General features: G+C 39.4%; 1 long non-coding RNA gene across 7 annotated transcripts in view; it reads left to right on the plus strand.

Annotated features, from left to right (window-relative positions):
* Positions 1-20,303, plus strand: part of LOC121089095 — a 124,668-nt gene that overhangs the window by 43,253 nt on the left and 61,112 nt on the right. For 2 of the 7 annotated variants that reach the window (XR_005828132.1, XR_005828128.1), the window contains exon 3: positions 17,184-17,243. The exons of the other annotated variants lie outside the window; for them this stretch is intronic. This is a non-coding gene — a long non-coding RNA (uncharacterized LOC121089095). The remainder of the gene's footprint in view (positions 1-17,183; positions 17,244-20,303) is intronic. 7 annotated transcript variants of the gene reach the window in all.

Consider the following 20,303-nt stretch of genomic DNA (forward strand, 5'->3'; position numbering starts at 1 on the left):
ATCCCTGTCTACTATCTCGAGGACAATGATAATTTTATCTTGGCTTGTTCCAAGTGTTAAGAATCAGTTCAGAGCCTCTTGACTTACAAAGTTAAGACCACTTTCCCCACCCCCAGTTACCCTACTTCACGCTTCCTTTCATTGAGATACTTTACGAGTTCAATACTGAATTTCATTGATGTGTTTTATTGTCCAGTCAGTAATCTGCATGCAGTTGTTTTTCAGTTTTTCTACTCATTTACTGTCTTTGCTACTGTGAATAACTTGGTATCATCGACAGATGTTGTCATCTCACTGTTGAGCCCTTTTCATGTCACTTATGAATTCACTGAGCAGTGCTGGGAACAGATCCCAGCATGGATCCCTGTGGAAAAAAGAGCTGAAATTGCACCAAGTCCTGCCAAATGCAAAAGTGGCTATGCCCACTGTTGCACGTGGCCCAGTTGAATTTGTAGTAATTTCACTGTTGTTTTGGTACATTTGTAAATGTGGAGTCACTGTAAAAAATTTTTGTAGGAGTGGATAATTTTGTATATAAGGCATAATGTCGTTCTTTGACATGTTTGTAATTTCACATTTGAAAAAGATATGGCAGGGAAGGGATTCACCTTTTTGGATGACTGAGGATGGTTGCCTTAGTGTTTACAAGGGCTAGACCTACTTTGTTCACAGGATAGCTTTTCTGAGTTTTTATTCATGAAACTGCTTGGCTGGTACTTACTGGTTTATTGCTCCCTGCATTGCTGCTGCTTAGAGAATAATGTTGAATAAGGGAAATGAAGCAAATGAAAAAAATGTTACCATCATGGTGACACACTGGTTTTAGATGATTTAAGTATAGGAAGTTACCTTAGCAGTAGAACTGTTACTTGTTCTTGTTTTCTGATGTTAACATAGCAAACAGGTAATGCAGTATTAAGAAAACTGGATCAGATCAAAAAGACTGGTAGCATAAAATTATTGTTCTGATGGTAGCCTGTAGCTGCAGCTGAGGGAAGTGTGTGAGAACAGGATACGTAGTTCTGCTTGCCACTGCATTGCCACGTATCCTTCCAGCAGCCTGCAGTCTGGGAGCCCTGAGCTGCAGGCTGTATCATAACTCCATGGTAGCTTCCATGAATTGGTCCAGTGTGAACCCCTTTTGTTCATCCTGATGACCTAGAGCTGTGAATGACAGTTTATGAATCCACTTTGTGAAAAAGGGCTGCTGCTGCTTTGAATGTGTCAGTGTGATACATCTATCCGGTCTCTCTTCAGTTTTTGTATTTCGCGAGCTGAGGAATCTTGCTCTGTTTCGTCTCTCCTCGTGTGCAAGCTGCTCCCGAAGTCTCGTCTTGCTGTTCTGCATGCTGGTGTGTTACCCCCTTTCTACGATGGTGGGACTGAAACACCATGCAGAGTCGGGGATACGAACATGCTGCAGCCAAATGCAGTGTCATGCTGCTGCTTCCTGTTACCGTCTCTGTTCTCTTCCTAACTACTCCTGAAATGCTGTTTGTTTTTTTCACTGCTGCTGTTACCATCCTGTATGAAAATTGTATTTTCATAAAGTATCCACAGTGACTTCAAGGCCTCTCCTAATTAGGAAAAACTAATTTAGAACCTGTCATTTTCAATGCGTAGTTAGCTATTTTTTCCCAAATGCAGGGCCTTGCATTAATCTGCTTGAATTTCACCTTCCCCATTTCCCTCCCAGTCATGCTGTATAATAACTAGTTGGAAGAAAGGACTGAGGATCACTGCTTTGATGCACTTATCTTCAGTAGACCTGTGACCTCACACTGTATCCTTTGCAGCATAATTTATTGTTAAATTTAAATGAGAGGTCTAACTACAGATCTGTATAGGAGTCTACTTTTTTCTGCGTGTACATGGATATGTTCTTAGCATGTTAATTAACTGTTGGAATAATAAGACCTTCCTCCTTACTGCACTACAGCTGAGTTTTCTTCAAGAGCTTTCAGAGAAGTTGGTAATTTTCAGGGACTTGCAATATCCCATTAATCAGAGCTCCTTCAGCGCCCTTGTGTGTGTGACCTGCATATAGCAGTCTATCAGCTGGCGGTTTTAGTACCCTGTTTTCCTTTGAAATCTGGCGGAGTAAATGTGCTCCTGGCTATTTTATTACTAGTAGACTTTATCAGTTAACAGTTCTCAACTAACTGGTGAGGATCCTTTTTCCTTTTCTGCTTTGCAGGCAGGCTCCAGTGTTGGAAGTTCCCTAAACTGTTATGTACTGAAATGGTGAATTCATACGGGTTTTCATGTGGCAAAGAAGTATTTTTGAGGGTTTTTTCTCCCCTCCCCATGGCTTTCTCTTGTTGAGCATGCCTTATACCTTTTTATCACCTATTAGCCCAGCAGACTTAGTAATGAGCTTCATCTTTCTGGTGTCTTTGATAAAATCTTCTCCTAGCACATCACTTCTGAATATTATTTTTTGTATAAATATGTATTTATATATATATTATATGTATATATGTAAATGTAGCTTGAAATACAACAGTTTTGCATTTAGTTTGCTAAAGTTTTTCGGTTTTCCTGGCACCTTAGTACGACTTGGCTCTTGGAAGGGCGTGCTTTTTTAATGGGTGGTGGTGGTGGAGTATTGTTGTTGTTGGGTTTTTTGCGTGGGTGGTTTTGTTATACTTACCCTGTTCTTTCATATGCAATATGGAGTCTTTGGCCAGCTGTCAATCCCTAAAAATCCTTACCTTTTCGCCTATTCTTTTTAGTTTTCTTTAAAGAAGCTTCCTTTTTTCTTAATCACAGAATGCTTGAGGTTAGAAGGGACCTAATAAAGGTCATCTGGTCCAACCCTCCTGCTCCACCAGGATTGGGTTTTTTTTTAGTTGCATAACTAAAAATAGAGAAAACTAATGTTTCAAATAGTGAACTTGAGTGCATTGTAGTCATTTATACAGTCCCTCTTCAGCATTGAAGATCCTGTACACAGTTCAGGACTGGGTCAAGTCTTCTGTTACGTGTTTTCAGAATTGTTTGAAGAAGTGGTAATTAATGGTCTTAAAAATGCAGTGTTTACAACATATTGACAATACTGAGGATTTATCTGTCTCTGAAATCCTACAGTTTGGCCACCTTACTTTCAAGAGGTGATGTTTGTCACTGGTAACTGTCAGCTGCCTTCATGGGGCCATGATATTACCTTCCACTTCAGGCTGGAATTTTGAAGCCTCTCTGTTCTGCTGAACTTGGTTTTGCTTTTCTTACTGTGCTTTTGTTGGAGGGAGGAGGGTTTGAGCTTCATGAACTTTCATGCACTTCAAGATAACCAAGTCAGTCAGACGGTGTGACATGGGTCCTACCAGAAAATTTCTTCATATGGGGTTGTGGCTTTCATCCTGCTGGAATATTCTGTGTTATCCAAAATTGCACCAGGCTTGTGTTTAACAGCAGATGCTGCACCCAGCCAGTGAAGTTGGAAGAGCAGTTTGGTTCATCCTACTGTAAACATCTCCATGTGGTCAGATGAGTTGCTCTCTGCATTCCTCCAGGTCAGTAGCTCTCCAGCGTAGTGTGTGTGGGGTGTATTTGACACCCAAAATGCTTATAGACACTTCATAGACATAGAAAATTGAGTGAATTGAATCCCACCCTGGTGTTTCAGTCTTCTGAACTGGTGAGTGTTTTAATTTGTAGAGACTTTTTTGTCAGTCATTGTGGTGCTTAAGGAAAAGCAATCCAGATCACTATGGGATGGTGAAGAGCAAGGAGAAGGCTTGCAGTGTCTCTTTGGGTAAAATGAAGGGGTAGTCTTGTGGGTAACCCAAAAGGATAAAATGACAGTAGAATTTAAAATTAATTTGTAAAGATAACCTAAAGGTAATGTTGGTTGCAAGGAACAGCTTGGTGTGACTTGGGTGGTTGGTAGTTTTGCTTGATTTCCTCGCTCTCTTAAATAAGTGAAAAGTCTGCAGCCTAGAGATGTAACCAGATACATGTGCATTTCTACCCATATGTATTCCATTTCAGTAATGATGCTGCAAGGTCTCTGGGAGGTATGGAGAAAATAGGAATAGTGATACTTTTTGAGTTTGAATTCCATGGCTGAGGCATGAGGTGGCAGTGCTGCCCACAGCTGTCAAATCCATTGATGACCAGCCTGTGCTCTGTATACAGTATGATTTTTGCAGTGCTTAACCATAGCTTTCTATTAATGAGATTTTTGAAGTTGTGAAGCGTTGCCAGAAAGCAGTTCTTCTACTACTGTAAGATAGCCATGACAGTGTGGGCTCAGTGGGTTCAGTTTTGGAAGCGTCTATCACCACAGCGGTTGTAGAAAGAGCTTGAATGAATGAGGAAAACCCCGATACTTTCAGCAGAGGAAACTGGGTGAGATGAATCTATTCTTAAAGGTCAGATTTAATTTGTGTGTTACCACTTTTTGTTCACTGTGGTCAGCGTCAATATATGTTGAGCTGTTTATGAATTTTTAAGATGAGTTTGTGTCAGTTTGGAGGTATTAATACACTACCAAAAAAAAAGTCAAAAGAACAACAAAAAAAACCCATAAAAAACAAAGCCTCACCAAACCCTTTTGAGTGTATCTTTTAGCATATTGGTTATTAGTGACTGTTCATTGAAGTGACTGATCTGACTTGCTGGAAATTTTGTGGTGCTTTACCCTCAGCGTTATGAGACTGCATGCTCGAGCTCAGATTAGTGTGGGTGAATGGACAGTACTGCATAAGTGTGTAAATACAGACTCCTAAGCAGCCTTTGGGCTGAGGTTCATGAACTTTTTCTGTTCCCTTTTGTTCTGTCTGTAGCTTCCTCGGTTTTGGGCTCTGCGAGAATGCAAACTGGTCTAAAAAATATGTAGATTATATAATGTAGTGTTGGGTTTTATTTCAGCTGAACGATAGCTGAACTCTGTAGCAGGTTTGAAATGTTCTTCTGTCCACCAGACAATGCCAAGGCTGGGGCTGAAAGCAGGTGTTTGCTTCAACAGTGATGTTCACCGATCTCTTGTTATGTTAATTTGGGGAAAGGTGATATTTTCTGGAGGACTGAAAGATGCTGCGAGCACACTGTTAATTTGTTCCCATCAAATAAGCATAGATTCAATACAAACGCCCAGGAATGGTGTCAGGACAGAAAAGATGAGGGGTGACTTCAGCAAGTCAATATAAATGAATAGTTTTCAGTTAATGCCTGCCAAGAATTAAGGAAAGTAACATAAAATTTTTGTGGTTTGGGAGAATATTCACTCGGCGTTGTCTGTTCCACAGGTGAGGGCTCTCTATTCAGAGTACCTCACTTAACTGTTGTGAAATGAGGGTTCGCATACAATTTGCAGGGGGATGTTTCAGGGATCTCAGGGATATAGTAACTTGTAGTTCAGTTGTGGAGCATTTCTCAGCATTTTCAAGGAAATGACCCCATAGTCCTTGCTCGGGCAGGGGTCTCGATGAAATCAGTGGTAAAGATTTGTGGTTGTTACTGAGGCCTGGATAAAAAAAAAGGTTTACTCTGTGCTGTCATAAGTGTGAGGCAGAACTACTCAGCAATCAGTGAATAATCAGGTTTGTGTTTATTCAGAGAGTTTGTTTCCTTTAGATTGTCTATTTTCACCTTCTGTGGGGTCCTAAGGTTATTTCAGGGAACGATATTTCTAGTATTTTCTGTTTTAGACACGATGCAGGATTTCAAATTCTGCTGAGGTGTTGGCAGTGATACAATATGTGGCTTGTTTACAGTAACTTCTTTTCAGATTTGTAATGAAAACTACCATCTTTACAGATCTTCAGAGCTCTGGTTACTCTGGAATTGAGGGTTTCATCTCACCTAACTTGTGTCATGAAAAGTGGCATCCATCTAATCCAACTGAGTTAAGTTTACTTTCATCTGGATATCTGATTTTCAGAGAACTAAAGTGAGATGACATTTATCCAGAGTGTCTTAATTGCTGGAGTAAGTAAGATCTACTCCTTTCTGTCATCGTCATTCTAAACAGAGAACTTGGGCTTCCTTCATAGTTATGTCTTGGTGTTCTGCCATAAAAAGCAGTCTAAAGATAATCATGCAAAGGAAACTTTGTGCTCAGTGTGTAGGGTATTTGTGTTGATAGAAGAGGATTAGCATCTGAAAGACTTAGGTGTAACTCACTTGAAAAAAAGCTTGCTTTGGTATATAAGCAGTTTTTCCAGAATGATACTGCTTCTCTTCCTTGAAGCTCTTCCAACTTAAACCCGTATGCTACTGTAATACCAGCGCACAAATTGTATTAAAATATAAATGAATAGAACTGCAAGTTGAGGTTTTAATTCTGCAGAGGGATCCATTTTGGGTCCCTCTTTCACTCTACAAAAGACCTAAAGTTAGCTTCGACACGTGCCTATGCAAAATATTTTGGAGACTTTGGGTCTGAAATCAGGATGAAGAAGCTGAGAAGGAGAGAAAAGTAACTTCTGCAGTTTCAGTGCCTGGGAGAGTATTTGGTAAGTAGACAATGAAATTGCTATTACAGAAGACACTTCGCTGAGGTTTAAAGGCTGCTGATGTGCCATCCAGTCCACTGTGGGTATCATTTTGGACTTCATGGCAGACTCTGCCTCTCTTGGATCATTTAACCCTTTTTGTTAGGTTGTAGGTTGCCGCTAGGTCACTGGTGCTCAATGTGGAAATGAGCTGTGCCTGTACTGGTAAGCTAGGCAGAATTTAGTGGGTTTGAAGTGGCCTGTGCTCATCCACACCATCAATCTTCAGCACGCTTGTTGACATTGCTTGGCCAACTAACGTTATCCTAAGCAATGTGCAGTTTGAGGATGGTGGGATGCCAGGTCTGTGGTGGGACTGTAACACCCTGTGCTGCAGGCAAAAGCAGCTCAGCTCTATGGATGCAGGTTATTCAATGAGACTTGTCCTCAGTGCCAGAAGTGGATCCTCCTACAGGTTTTTTTGCCCAAATACAGGGGTAGGCACAGGTGGCTTGGTGCCCCGTGTTTCACCTACAGCAAGTAGAGTCAATAAGGCAAACTTTTTGTAAGCAGCTCAAGAACCTTGGATACTGAATCGGACATCCAGCTTATCTGGTAATTTTCAAGATGGTAGTGGTAGGTTCACAGTGGTCTTTACTTCTGCTGTTTACTTACAATAACTTTACTGCACAAATATTTGTGTTATGTAGGATTTGGACTTTCAGAGATGGGTGTTAATCTTCTAAAATCTGCTTGTGTATTTGAACAAAATTCGTGGACCATGTAAACATGTTCTTTAATTGTGAACAGATAAGTAAGATGCCTCCTTTTTTTGTTTTACATGACATTTGCCAAGGACAAACATGAAGTTTCCCAGCTACTTCTGTCCTGAAATTCACGTAGGGCCCGAGTCATAACAAACTCTTTGACAGAGCTGTAGGTTGTTGTCATTCATGGGGAAGTGCTCCTGCTGATTTTACGTGTGCTGATCTGATAGTGGTTGATGCATTGATCTCAGAAGGAAACAGGTTAGTTCAATTATTGTGTTTAATTCATTAAAACCATAGACAGTTATTTTAGAAATAAAATTGGTTACTTGTACTGTTTAAAAGGTTGGAAAACTGGGATGCTGAACAGTACTGCCCCCTCCCCAGGTAAAGACCTGACAAGAATGCGTGGAACCTGTTGATAACATTCCTGACCAAGTATTCAGACATGATTAGGCTGTAGTAATTCAATGACTGATAATTAATGAGACATTTATAAATAACACTTTGAGTTCTTTTTACGTGCTTTTGGGGTTTGTTTTTTATTTAGGAGCGGGGAGGAATGTCAGACAAATTTCAGGCATTTCTGTGCTACCTTGGAGACTAGGAAATGTTTCATTATTGGCATCTGAGATTCTTACATAACCTGGTAATTCTGGGAACAAGAATTTTAAGGAAAATGCTGAGCAGTGCGAGTCTTCTCATAAAATTGCAGGATTCAGAAACACTGTGCTAAATATTTCTGTGATAATTTCCCCAGAAATACTGGTATTCCAGGCTCCTGGAATGCATTTATTTTGCTAGGATTGCATCATTAGGGAGTTAAACTCCAGTCCCATGGAGTAAATTACATGCTGGCAGTTATTACATAAACCCAATGTATTTGCTTTTGCAGAATATTAAAACAGAATAAAATGGAAGTGTAAGAGTAAGGAGAAGGTGGTGAGTTAACCTCTTGGCATCAGGAGCAGAACTGGCACATATTTAAGATGTGGTTTGTATATTGTTGTGCGTGCAGCCCCCAGCACAGGCCTGTGTGAAGGAGTTTGCCTTAATCTCTTACTGCTGTCAAGGGGATTTTTGTTTTCTCCAGGTTCAAGATATGTAGTTCTAATGGGACAAGCCAGGAAGGGACTTTCCTTGCTTTTATCTCATGGGAAACAGTGTGACTTATCTTACCTGCTCTGTTTGCTCAAAACTGTTAGAATATTTAATTAGAGGGGTTGATTAATTTTTTCAGTTACTGTTGTCCGCTTTGTGAGTTTTGCGATTCTTAAGTTGGTTAGAAATTGCCATGTTCTGATACCTTCTTGAGAGTACAGATAGTCTGACACAGGAATCCACAGATTCAGGATGACTCAGAATTAAAAATGAGTCAGTTATGCCTTACTCGGTTTAATTTTTTTAAAAAATACAGAATTAAAAGTAAGTAAAACAGAATCTTACGGTGCCTTGTCCAGTACTGTGTAAATTGACTTGCTGTATGTGGTAGGGAAGAATGACACCTTTAGAGGTGTATGATTTAATACCGCTGTAGCAAGGGCAGTAGAGTGACAGAGTGAGTAAAACACTCCTGAGCTGTCTTGAGTATCAGAGAAAGCTGAATCTGGTTTTGTAGAAGAGATTTTGAAGACTTAGGACCTAGCATGAGATAAAAAATATTTTTTTTATTATATATAATAATATATACAATAATATATTATTTATATTAAAAATAATATTTTTTTTAAGATTGAATACCTACAAGACACTATCTTTAGTTCCTGAAGAACTACTTGTGAGTCTTCAATAAATACTGTTGGACATCCTGTTCACAGCTCAGCTTCTAGAATAGTATTTTTCAGTATAGAAAACATAGAGGGGTTGGAACTAGATGATTTTTAAGGTCCTTTCCAGCCCAGCCCATTCTGTGATAAGTGTCAAATGTAAACTAGTGCTTGCTTTTCATTTTGATTGACTTCAGAATCTATATCCTTTATTTTCTTCAGTATCAAGAAACAATCTTCCTCTCATACAGTGTTTCTTACAGTGTTAATTAATTTATCAGGACATGTTTGTTCTGCTTGTTCAAACCACTTTCCTCTTGGTATGCTCCATGCAAGGTGTTACTGATGGGCTCTGTGCACGCTGGCACAGCCAGCCATGGAGGTGGGGTATGTGCTTCTAAAAGTCTCCTGAATCACTGAACGGTGTGTACTGTCCACTTGCATTCCTCCAAGCACTATCTCAGCTTCAGTCAAAACCTGAGGTTCTGATATGACAGAAGGGATGGCAATAAAAAGTGTTTGGATGATAGGAGGGTTGGAAAGAGGGAGCTGTGTCATGAAAGCAGCAAGCATGTCTTTATTCACTTCTGTTAATTGCTTTTTTGGCTAAACTAATGTCCTCTTTTTACATAAATTGTCATCATAATCTAATAATACACAATTTAAGTTACCACTTTTTCTCCTCTAAATTAAAGTCTTGTGTTTCTTTCTTTTTTGTCTTTAGCTTCTATGATACTTTTTGAAGTAATGAGGCAAAAGAAAAATAGTAGGTATTTTCCATGCTTGGTTTTTTTTCCAGGTAAGTCTACCAAGGCGAGAACCATCTTTATAATGCTTCTGTCAAGTCAAAAGAGCACAGTTCATCTTTAGGCGGCGTTCAGCAGTAAGGATTACATAGCAGTGACAATAAAATGAAACATTAAAATTAACTTGAATACTAGTTTTAGGATTTCATAGTGAGTTTTTAATAAACTTTGAGATTCATGTCTCCTATACCAAGCTGGTAATCTTGTCTGACTCTGTGCAAGAAGATGAGTATTCCTCCATGGAAGTGGGTCTTAGGACTAAAGAGCTTTCTCATGGCATTCTAACACACCAAATAGTGATACTTTTTAGCAATAGTATTGTTAAATATTTGACAGGTTACTTCAAATTTGAGCTTCTTTGGCTTCCAGCTGTAGTGTCTTACTGTGCTTTTCTCTCCAAGGATTTCAGGGTTGTTTACTTTGTGAATATGACAAATTAACACCTATAAAACCAAGGTTACCTACTCATCTTCTCCTTGGATGAGGGAGATGTTTGACCCGGAGTCATGAAGTCTGTGTCCCTGCTGGACCAACTGTTCTCTGAGGTCTTCCTTTGAATGCTTGCCAGTACTTCTGCATCCTTGCAGTGTGGATATCAGAACTGGACATGAAGTTCTAGCTTGAATTTTAGCTTGATTTGTTTCATAAACGCTGAAAGGTGATGTCATCAGCCAAGCCCTTCATACAGCTTTGCCCTGCACTGGCAGTCCATACCGGGGTGATTCAGTACAGTTGCTTCAGAGCCCTTTTCTGGGTAGAAAGTGTCCAAGTCACAAAGGAGTAGCCTGTGTTCCTTCTTCAAATGTGTGTGACTTTGATTTGTTAGGATTGCAATCAGTAGTTATCTTCAACCACCAGGTCATGATGGAGTGTTACTGTTTCTGCTGCCAATACTTCAGTTATCTACAAACATTCTCTCAAGTATTCTTAGATTATTTATAAAATTGCCAGGGCCCAGTCCTGTATCTATTGTTCCTTCATGTCACCCATGCTGTAATAGGTAACCCTGCCATCCACTTGCTTTGCGTAACAAAGCAGTTACCAGCTTTGGAAAAGATGAGGAGACTTTGGTATCCCAGGTGATTATTCTTACGGACGGAATGAGTCATTTTTGTGTGGACTTCTAACGTGTGGGTGAGTGAATCATCAGGTGTTGAACAGATCAATCTTTTTAATGGGACACGCAGAAGATAATGTTTTTCTCACTGAGATAACTTGTACCTGTCTAAAGAAAATACTACAGAGGCTGAAAGACAGTGACGTCGTGTGCCTTCGAACATTTTACCTTGAGAGATGATCCATGAAACAGCCCAGTGTTGCTTTTCATGTTTCTTGGTATGTATGGGGGGGCAGTGACCTTTAAAGTATTGTTAAGAGTAGAAGATATTTTTTGAGGGGAAAAAAAAAAGTACAGAAGTTGCCTAATAGTTGCATAAGAAACAGCGCACAAGTTTGACTTTCTCGTGTACTTGTGTTACAAAACAGTTGTAGGTGGGCTGTGGTGGTCTCTTCTCCCAAGTGACAAGCAATAGGACGAGAGGAAATGGCCTCAAGTTGCACCAGGAGAGATTTAGGTGGGATATTAGAAGAAATTTCTTCATGGAAAGGGTGGCCAAGCACTGGAACAGGCTGCCCAGGGAAGCGGGGGAGTCACCATCCCTGGAGGTATTGCAAAGACGTGTTGATGTGATGCTTTGAGACATGGTTTAGTGGTGGGCTTGGCAGTGCTGGGTTAGTGCTTAGCCTCAATGCTGTTAAAGGTCTTTTCTAACCTAAATGATTCTGTGTAAATTTGCGTGCTACACCGTGGCAATCCAACATGTATCAGGAACAGGTGAACTGATAAAATGTGACTGCATGCATTTGTCTTTTGCCTGATGAAGGGCTGTGCCCAGTGCCCATTTAGGTAGTAGAAGCAGACTAAATTCTGTAGATAGTCTCAGTGGTGGTTTTGGTGGTGTTTGGTTTTTGTTTTTTCAGTCCACAGCCAAGTTCCACCATCCCAGATTATGCTGAGTGTTGGGTTTCACTGAGATCTGAAAGCTCCAGAGCAAAATCATCTTGCTGTTATGACTGATTTGGGGTAGGAAGTGAAGTATGAAATGTAGACATGGGTCAGTAGGGCTGAGGGCTTCAGTCAAAACTCTCCACAGGTTTACGTGAAAAACTGATAGTCCTTTCCTAGAACTTAAGTTAAGGTTTAATTCTGTAATAGCTGTGTGAGCTCAGGGAATTTTCTTTATAGGTTTCATTATAAACCATTTCTCAGTAGGTGTCTTTTAAAGGGTTTTGAAGAGGGGAAAAGTTATTACGGAGAGACTTAAATGGAGAAAACATTATTTTTATTTTTTTTTTTTGAACTAGCACAACTTTTTATCTTACTCGGGGCTACAGGCTGGAGTTAGATACTTTTTTTTTGTCACCAAAGTGAATTTGAAGGGAGATGAATTCATTCATTGCAAGTGAGGGTGCAGATGCTTTTAGAATCTGACCAAGTATCTGTAAGTGTCTTCATCCTTACTGACTTCTGAATATGGCTTTTGTAGAGTAGAAGGGTTGAACACCAGAAGTGCAATAATAATAAAAAAACCCAACACCACCCCCACTCTTCACACCCACCCCTTCCCAGCTGTCTAGCTTAGTAAATTTCACACCATGGTTGCAAGGCCAGAATGATTACAAATTAGGGTTAGCACAAAATCTAGCTATTTGAAAATTTTATAGAATTTTACTGCAATGTAGAAGGGTAGAATTTCTCAAAAAAACAAATCTGAAAAATTACACAAGGGACAGGGAGGTCACGTTTTCAAAACCCAATTCACTGCAACAGAAAATGGGATTTTTTAACCTTGTCTTTCAGACTGAACCATGTGTTGCCCCCTTGAACTTTGCTGTTTCGATTGTCATCTGTTACGTGCTCCTTCATGCTAAGGTCTGCATCCATTTCTGCCTGATACTCCATAGGCTGCAGTACATTAAAACTGTTCCATGTGATCAATATTTTGGACTACTGGACAATTTTTTGACCTTTATTCTCAGTGTCCTTGGGCAAGGCCCCAGGTAGTCATGCCCAAATTCACAGGAGGCACAGAATATGGTGAACTTGTTTTAAATCTTCTGCTGTGTGGGGACTGTCTGAGGGAGTGTATTTATTATTATGGTGAAAGTTAACATGCCTAGGTTTTGTGCTGATTCTAACTTCAACACAAAGAACTCTAATTTAATTACCCCAAGGCTGTAACATTGTGCTTTTTAGGATTGTAGAGTAGCCATTAATGGAAATTTGTTAAAGAGTGGGCGTGTATGCATGATGGAAAGTGTGCATAAAAAAGTCTCTTGCGTATGATGTACTTCATATGTACTGTTGTCCTTGATTTGACTTAACTAGGTGGTACAGGTGAGAGCTGCACAGCAGTTTGCCTAAGTAGGAGTTACTTCAGCCTTGAAGTCTGTATGTAATAAGCTTTCGTTGGCCTCAGTAGTGTGCAACTGATTCTTACAAATGAGTTTTCATCTGTATATTCAGTAATTTACAATTTCGTGTATGGATCGGTGCCTGTGCTTTAAGGATGCCAGAAGATAGGTGGCTTTCAAATATGCTTACAGACAGGTAGTATTTGATTACAGGTTTTACAGTAATTGGTGATAAAGATAACAGTGTAATTCCAAGTCCCTAATGCCTGACCCCAGACTCTGGCCAGTGTCCCCTTTGCTTATATTTGCAACTTTCTTTTCCTATGGAATATTGAATAATAATTTAAGACCATTGTTCTTTATGGCAGTATTAAGAGGTCTTGTATCAAAGAACAAATCCTATAATTGCTATGAAGGAATATTTATAGAAGTAAGCTACATACCAGTCGCAGCCTCCCTGCTTGCTGCCCTGTTTTAGAGGAGGTGTGAGAGCTGTGAATGCATCCTTCAGGATTTCAGTAAAGCATTGATACTTCACTTGTCTGTGCCAGAACACCGCAGTGTATATTAAGATTTAGTAACACCCCCTAGAGACAAGTCATAGTTCCCCAAGAAATGCCAAATTGGAAATCAAAACCAGCATACAGGCAGAAGAAATCAATGGTGATTGCCATCATAGAACTAACAATCTACCTTAATTTTCCCAAGGAAAGCGTAGTGAGGTGGCTTAATGGCTTTTCTTCTTCCTACTTCTTTTGGCACAGCATGTGCATGCAGGATCATGGGAGAGGAAAACTACAGTGTTCTGCACAGCACTTCCACTCAGGGCTCTTTTTATCCTGCTCTAATTGTGCTCGGTGTGGCAGCTACTACTAAGAACATACTGCATTCACAGTATATAAAAAAACCCTAAAATCCAGCTTTTAATTTATTTGTGTTCTCCTTTTGGAGAGAACAGCTAATGTGATTTCATGTAATAAAAGCAACTATGTTAGAACGCACAGAGGTGATTTTCTAAATTTAAGACTTCCTTTGAATTTGGTTTTATCACAAATAGATCAGATTACTGTAGGCTGTGTCAGAGTGAGTCACTTATAAGTGCCTGTTAATCCAATAAACCTGAGTGGTTTCTTATGGAAATACTGTTTTCTGATTTCTATTTATATGATGATCCTGGCTTTGTTGAATCCCCACTGACTTCACTGGAAATACCTCTTTGGAAAAATATAGTATGATTTCATGTGGTAATGGACATTACAGTGAATTGGTAGAATGAAAAATAGCCTCCAGTAATTAGAAATGTTTTAGAAGTTCTTAACATCAGTTTTATTAGGTATTTTGTAGTGTTACCAACTGAGAATAAAAATAATCATTGGAGGGGTTTGTTTTGTTGTGTGTTTTTTTGGTTTGTGTAGAGGTAGGATAGCACTATTATGTTTTCACACCGTCCTGCAAGTTTTATAGGTGTTTTTTCTTCTGTTGTTGCTACTGCCGTACTTTGAGGCACAGAGTAATGCAACTACCACCACAATTTCCCACCTTCAACATACTCTGCTCTAATGAAAACTAAAAATCATGGATAAAATGAAGCAGCTGTTTTAAAACCATGGCTTCAGCCTTTTTCTGTTTAACTTGTGCAGCAGCTGGTATCAGTGGCAGCAGAATGCAAGAACTTTGCTATGGTTTGGAATTTTTGCCTGAAATGAGGAAAAAATCTGGAGAACAAATGTCTATCCAGCCTGAGATACCCTGCACTTCCGAGCAGAGGGAGGGTCTAAAAACTCTTAGAAGATGGCTGGTAAACCTGGTCCTGTTTCAAACTAGAAAGTGCAGAATATAAAGATTTATGTTATATATAGGGAATTTCTAGTGCTGGGAGGAGAAAAAACCCCCCATGTTTACTGGAAATAGTTTGACATAATTCAGTGCTTGTAACACATACAACACTGCTGCTACTGTAAGGCACCACAATTTTCATAATCCTAAATTTACATGCATGTACTGAGTTTCCAAATACCTTCCTCCTCTCTGTCTCCAGCATTGAATTTATTGTGTGTGGTATGAAGGATAGGATGCTTGAAACTCCTGAATTTTTGATGCATGAAGGCAGACTTTTGTCGATGTTGACCGCCTACTTGCTGACACGTACTTGTAATGATTGTTGAGCCTGTGCAGTAAGTGCTGCTGAGGGAATTGATCCTGAGTGCAGATGAGAAGTCATAGTCCTTATTGTGTGATAGTTCCATGGCATTTTGCAGAGGGGCTGTTCCAAGACTGTGAGGTTGAGATTTTTAGATCTGTTAGTGGTGGTGGTTTATTGGTAGCAACTCCAGATCCTCGTTTATGGGGTTTCAGCTAATTTTACCCACTAAATGTATCATCTCTTGAGCAGATATGCAAAGGAATAAGAGGTTATGTGGAGACCTGAGGGTTAACGAAACATCTAGAATAAAAGCACAAGAGAAAAGGAAAGACAAAGCAGATGGCTGTGCCGTGTTGATACACTAAATAAGTCAGTTGAACAGCAGAAACAGGGACACAATTCAGACTTACTAGAACAGCATATGAGATAAAGTTTATATCAAATCTAAGGTACTAAAAGACCGGTTACTAGCAGTAACAGGTAACATGAAAAGACCTTGTAAATACATTGGAAGCTGGAAGAAGTCAAGGGAAAATGCGTGCAGTCTTCTTACCTGAGTGATGATGATAAATAGAAGAGATGTCATGCTGAATAAACAGCTGAGCATAATTCTATTTAATCATGGGTCTTTTGAAGGACCAAAACCACTTTGGACTTGCTGGGGGAATAATTTTGGTAATGAACAGCTCTTGTTTGGAAATGGAGTGTATTGTGATTTTTCCCATCTGAGAGCAATGTGAACTCTGGCATTCTACTTGAAAACAGTATGCATGGGCAGGCTAAATGAGAGAGGATCAGAGGCAGAATTTACTCAAAACATTGATACTTTTTAGAAGTAAGAATTTACAAGGGTTTAACTATACTTATGTTTATTGCAATGGGTTGAACCAATTTAGGAAGGGCCAAATTGCTGCATCTGATACAAATGGGCTGTGTAGCAAAAAGGTCAATGTACAGGCAAATGTGAAGGGTTGTAGTCTGCAACAAACCTGCTAGGTTTTTCCTAGGTAAAAGCTGGTTTTAGAAATTAATTTATTTCATATGAAAGTTAAAATATGTATAAAAGTTTTCTTTTCTAGTAGAAGCACAGAGTGAACAGTTTCAAAAAAAGCAATTCTGACCTAAGAAGGGAAGGACATGAATGGCTCCAGGTACTGCGACACTAATTCAAACCGGTAACACAGTCCGTGGCATGGCTTTAGTGTATGCTGACCAGCACCCTTCCAGACAGCGCTTCAGCATAGTCCAGAGGATTAGCATGGTGCACTTAGTGTTCCTGGCAGACAGCTGGGATGTGGCTACTTTCTTCTGGGGCTGGGATAGCTTGCCTAACCATATGGGTACCAGCCCTGCTGCCACGCTGGTCTTTGTGCCAGAGGACAGTTCTAACCTGGTTTGTGCATTAGGTGGCTGTTGCTCTGAAGTCAGCAGTTGCAAAGATTTCTGATCCCAGATGGGTTACTCCAGCTTGTTGTACAGAGCTTTCTTCTGGGAACGAGAGACAAAGTTCTGCTCTTAAGACTGTTTTTTTTTTGTTTTGTTGGGGTTTTTTTTTGTAATTATTATTATTTTTGTTTGTTTGTGGCCAGCAATACGATACACATTGCCAAGAACTGGGTTTGAAAGTTCTGTTCCCTTCCAAACACGTGACACTAACCTTAAAGCCAGAAACAAGGAATGTTTTTGTGGTTTATGACCTTTTTGCACTCCCACAGAGGTATACAGTAACAAGAGAGGACTCTCACCCCAGATACTTGGGTACATGAGTAAGGCAGGCTGAATTCACTCTGTAGGTTTGCTGGTTTATATTCATTCTTCAGCAAAAGTATTTGTCCTGCTTTTTCTAGGCATCAGTCTGTATGGAGTCCTTCCTGAAGCTGAAAAAAGGAATTCAGTCACATTCAACAGTAAGAGCATGTGGAATGGTGTGGCTGTCAGTCACGCTCGGTGTTTGTCCTGTGTGTGTGGATAAGCTGTCCTGTGGGCAGGGATGGAGTTAGCCTTTCCAGCTTCTAGAAAAATGAGGTGAGGGGGATGCTAAAGCTGACTGTGAGAGCTGAACAGTGTTTGGAGAAGCAGTAAAAGTTCCATTAATGGAGTATTTGGGAATATTAATTACATTGAGGGTAGAGCTGGGTCCTTGATTTCATTTTTCTGGGTGAATTCAATGAAAGGAAGAATTCGTGGTAGGTCAGGTCAAGAGAGGAAGCCATACAGCAAACCTTTTTATGTACAGGGATCCAGTTTGTGTATGTTTGGGGCTGTTTACCACCTACAAGTGAGGGCTGCACTGCTCTGACAGAGCATGCTGTGCATTTTTGTATCTGTGGATTGTAGTCTTGAGATTTCTTACTCTGCTCCCTTAGAAAAATGTGCTGCTGTCAAGTTGGCAATTACCTTTTACCAGCACTATATATTCCTAAAATGAAAGGTTCAGTTATTAGGTCATTTTAACAACAACAACAAAAGGCTTTATGCAAAGCTGATGTTCCCGTAAATGCTACATACTCAGGTGAAACGATACTATTTTCTTCTGAGAGCAAGAGATCCAATTTCTATGCCATTTTATGAGAAAGGTTTGTTACTGGCTGTTCATCAAACATAGAGAGCACTGCAGAGAAGGGGCAGGGGGGGGAAGGAAAAAAAAAAGGTAGCAGAAGATGTTTTAATAGTTAAGTAGTACTTCCCTTGTAGAACAGTTGTTTCCAGGACAACAAGGTTGATGATGGAGTTGTAAAGTATGTGTTTACTTTCCCCTGTATTTGTTATTAATCAGGAAGGTAGGAAGACCTCTCTTATACTTGAGTTCTTCTTGGAGATTTGTGTTGCATCACTTATTTTTAGTTTACACCAGGTTGTCCATGTGGCTCTTTTTAGGAGATACTTGGTATGTGAGAAACCATATTTGTATTATTTTTTGTTAAGATCACATGGTATCTAAACAAATTACTAGCTGACGTACTAACAGCTCTGGGGATTTTTGTTGTGTGTGTTTTTTTTTAAAGAAACAAAACAGGTTTATGCTTCTAAGTTTCAAGCTCATCTCACTGGTGGGTTATGACTTTCTTTAACTGTTTGTTACAGAGTTTTTCCTCTGTTGGAATAATACGTATTTTTTTGTATACACTAACAATATACTGTCATGCAGATGAATTTGGAATAAATTAAGGGAAATCATTTTCCTGTAGAGTATATTCAGCTGTAGGACTCCATTGTGAGATCTATTTTCAACTGCAGTTCAGAATTTGGAATAAGGCGGCACTGAATTAAATGTTGTTGCCAATTTTGAAGGGGCATAGCTAGCATAAAATCACACCCATCTCCAAAATATGTTGATCTATTTAAAATCTGGAGGAGTATGATGAAATCTGTACTTGTGTGGTTTTCCTTTGTATATTTGATTGTACTCTGAGTTTAATTTTTTTGGATTGTTTTTTTTTCCTTCACGACAACATTTTGAGAAAAATGTCATTTTTTTAAAACCACAAATATTGGCTGTGCATTTTAGAGGCAAGTATAACAACAACAGTGGCCAGGTCATTAGTGAAAAACATGCGGCTTAAAGCTCTATTGTTATTTTGCTAAATTAAATAGCCTGAAGTTTAATGATGTCCCTTTTAAGAGTTGGATGAATCCATGCCCCCTAATAATATATGTATTTGTTTTGTATTGAGATTTTAGAACTTCAGTTGATGAAGATTCATAAAATATTTCTTCTCATGCATAGTTGTCTGATGAATTAATGAGATACTCCGTTTCCTTCTGAATGCATTGTTTTTTTTCCTGGTGCTAAAGGTTGGATACCACATGCTAAGATCAATGTGTGGGCACTGTTGTGAACAATTAATATTTTTATTCTTTGCATATGTTTTTCCATACAATTCTGCGGCATGTTTAAGACAACCATATTTCCTTTTATTTTTTTAGAAGAAAACTGTGACATGGCATGAAAACTAACATGCTTGGGTGACTGTGATGATTAATGCACCTTCTCTGTATCCCACAACTCTCAAACTTATTGGAAAGGGAAGTTAAGCAGGTTGACAAATCCATGTTGACATTTACTTGTTGCTTTGTTTTCCCCTTCTGGCTGCAACCGTAGCCAGAGTCAGGGTTCTTTATGCCTGGTGTCCTCTTCTTTTTCCCATCTCTTTTTCTTTTTTTCTTTTTTTCTTTTTTTTTTTTAATTTGCCATTCTCAGCAGAACAAGAACAGTGCTTAACCTTGAGTGATGAGATGTCTCTGTACTTCATTTTCCAGTACATCCTCTGTTACTTAATTATTCCATTATCTGGAGCATACCAGTTCTTTATGGAGGTTTGAGTGACTTCCAGGTCACTACTTGGCATAATAAGGGAATGAGGAATTTCTTGCTGTTTCTGCTAAAGGTTTACTAATTTTGTGGCTAAATCGAGAATGTAGCATTAGAGCATTCTTTTTAAGGACAATACTCCCATAACTCTACTTAGTAGATTTTTGGTTTTTTTCTTTTGGTTGCATGCTTTTTCTTGTTTTAATCTTCAAAATGCTTTACAAATGCTAAGGAATTCCCAGTAAGGTATGGACATGCTTCCTCTGTCTTTACAGATTTGAATCCAAAGCACAGAGCAGGACATGACGGCCAACCCATTCCTATGCAACACCCATTGAAGTGTCTTGGGGTGCCTGAAACTTAGGGCTAGCAGATATGACCCGAGAGCAAGGGAAAGTCATCGCCTTTCTGAAGTAGGTGCTGGAGACCAGCAATGAACCATCACAGCCTAACAAGATGCTCCATAGCTATCTTTGAGCAATGAAGTCCTTCTTTACATGTCTTCATTTTCTCTATGGCTGTAAGGAATTTCTCTGGTAAACTCTGCAATAGCATTTGGAATTTATTTCTGGCTCTTCAGTGTTAAGCTTAAATCATGAGGCAGTCTCCCGAGTTCATCTTGATAGAGCAGTTTCATGTAACAGAAATATTCTGG

Source organism: Falco naumanni, chromosome 5 (genome assembly GCF_017639655.2).
Source record: "Falco naumanni isolate bFalNau1 chromosome 5, bFalNau1.pat, whole genome shotgun sequence".
NCBI classification, from domain to species: Eukaryota; Metazoa; Chordata; class Aves; order Falconiformes; family Falconidae; genus Falco; species Falco naumanni.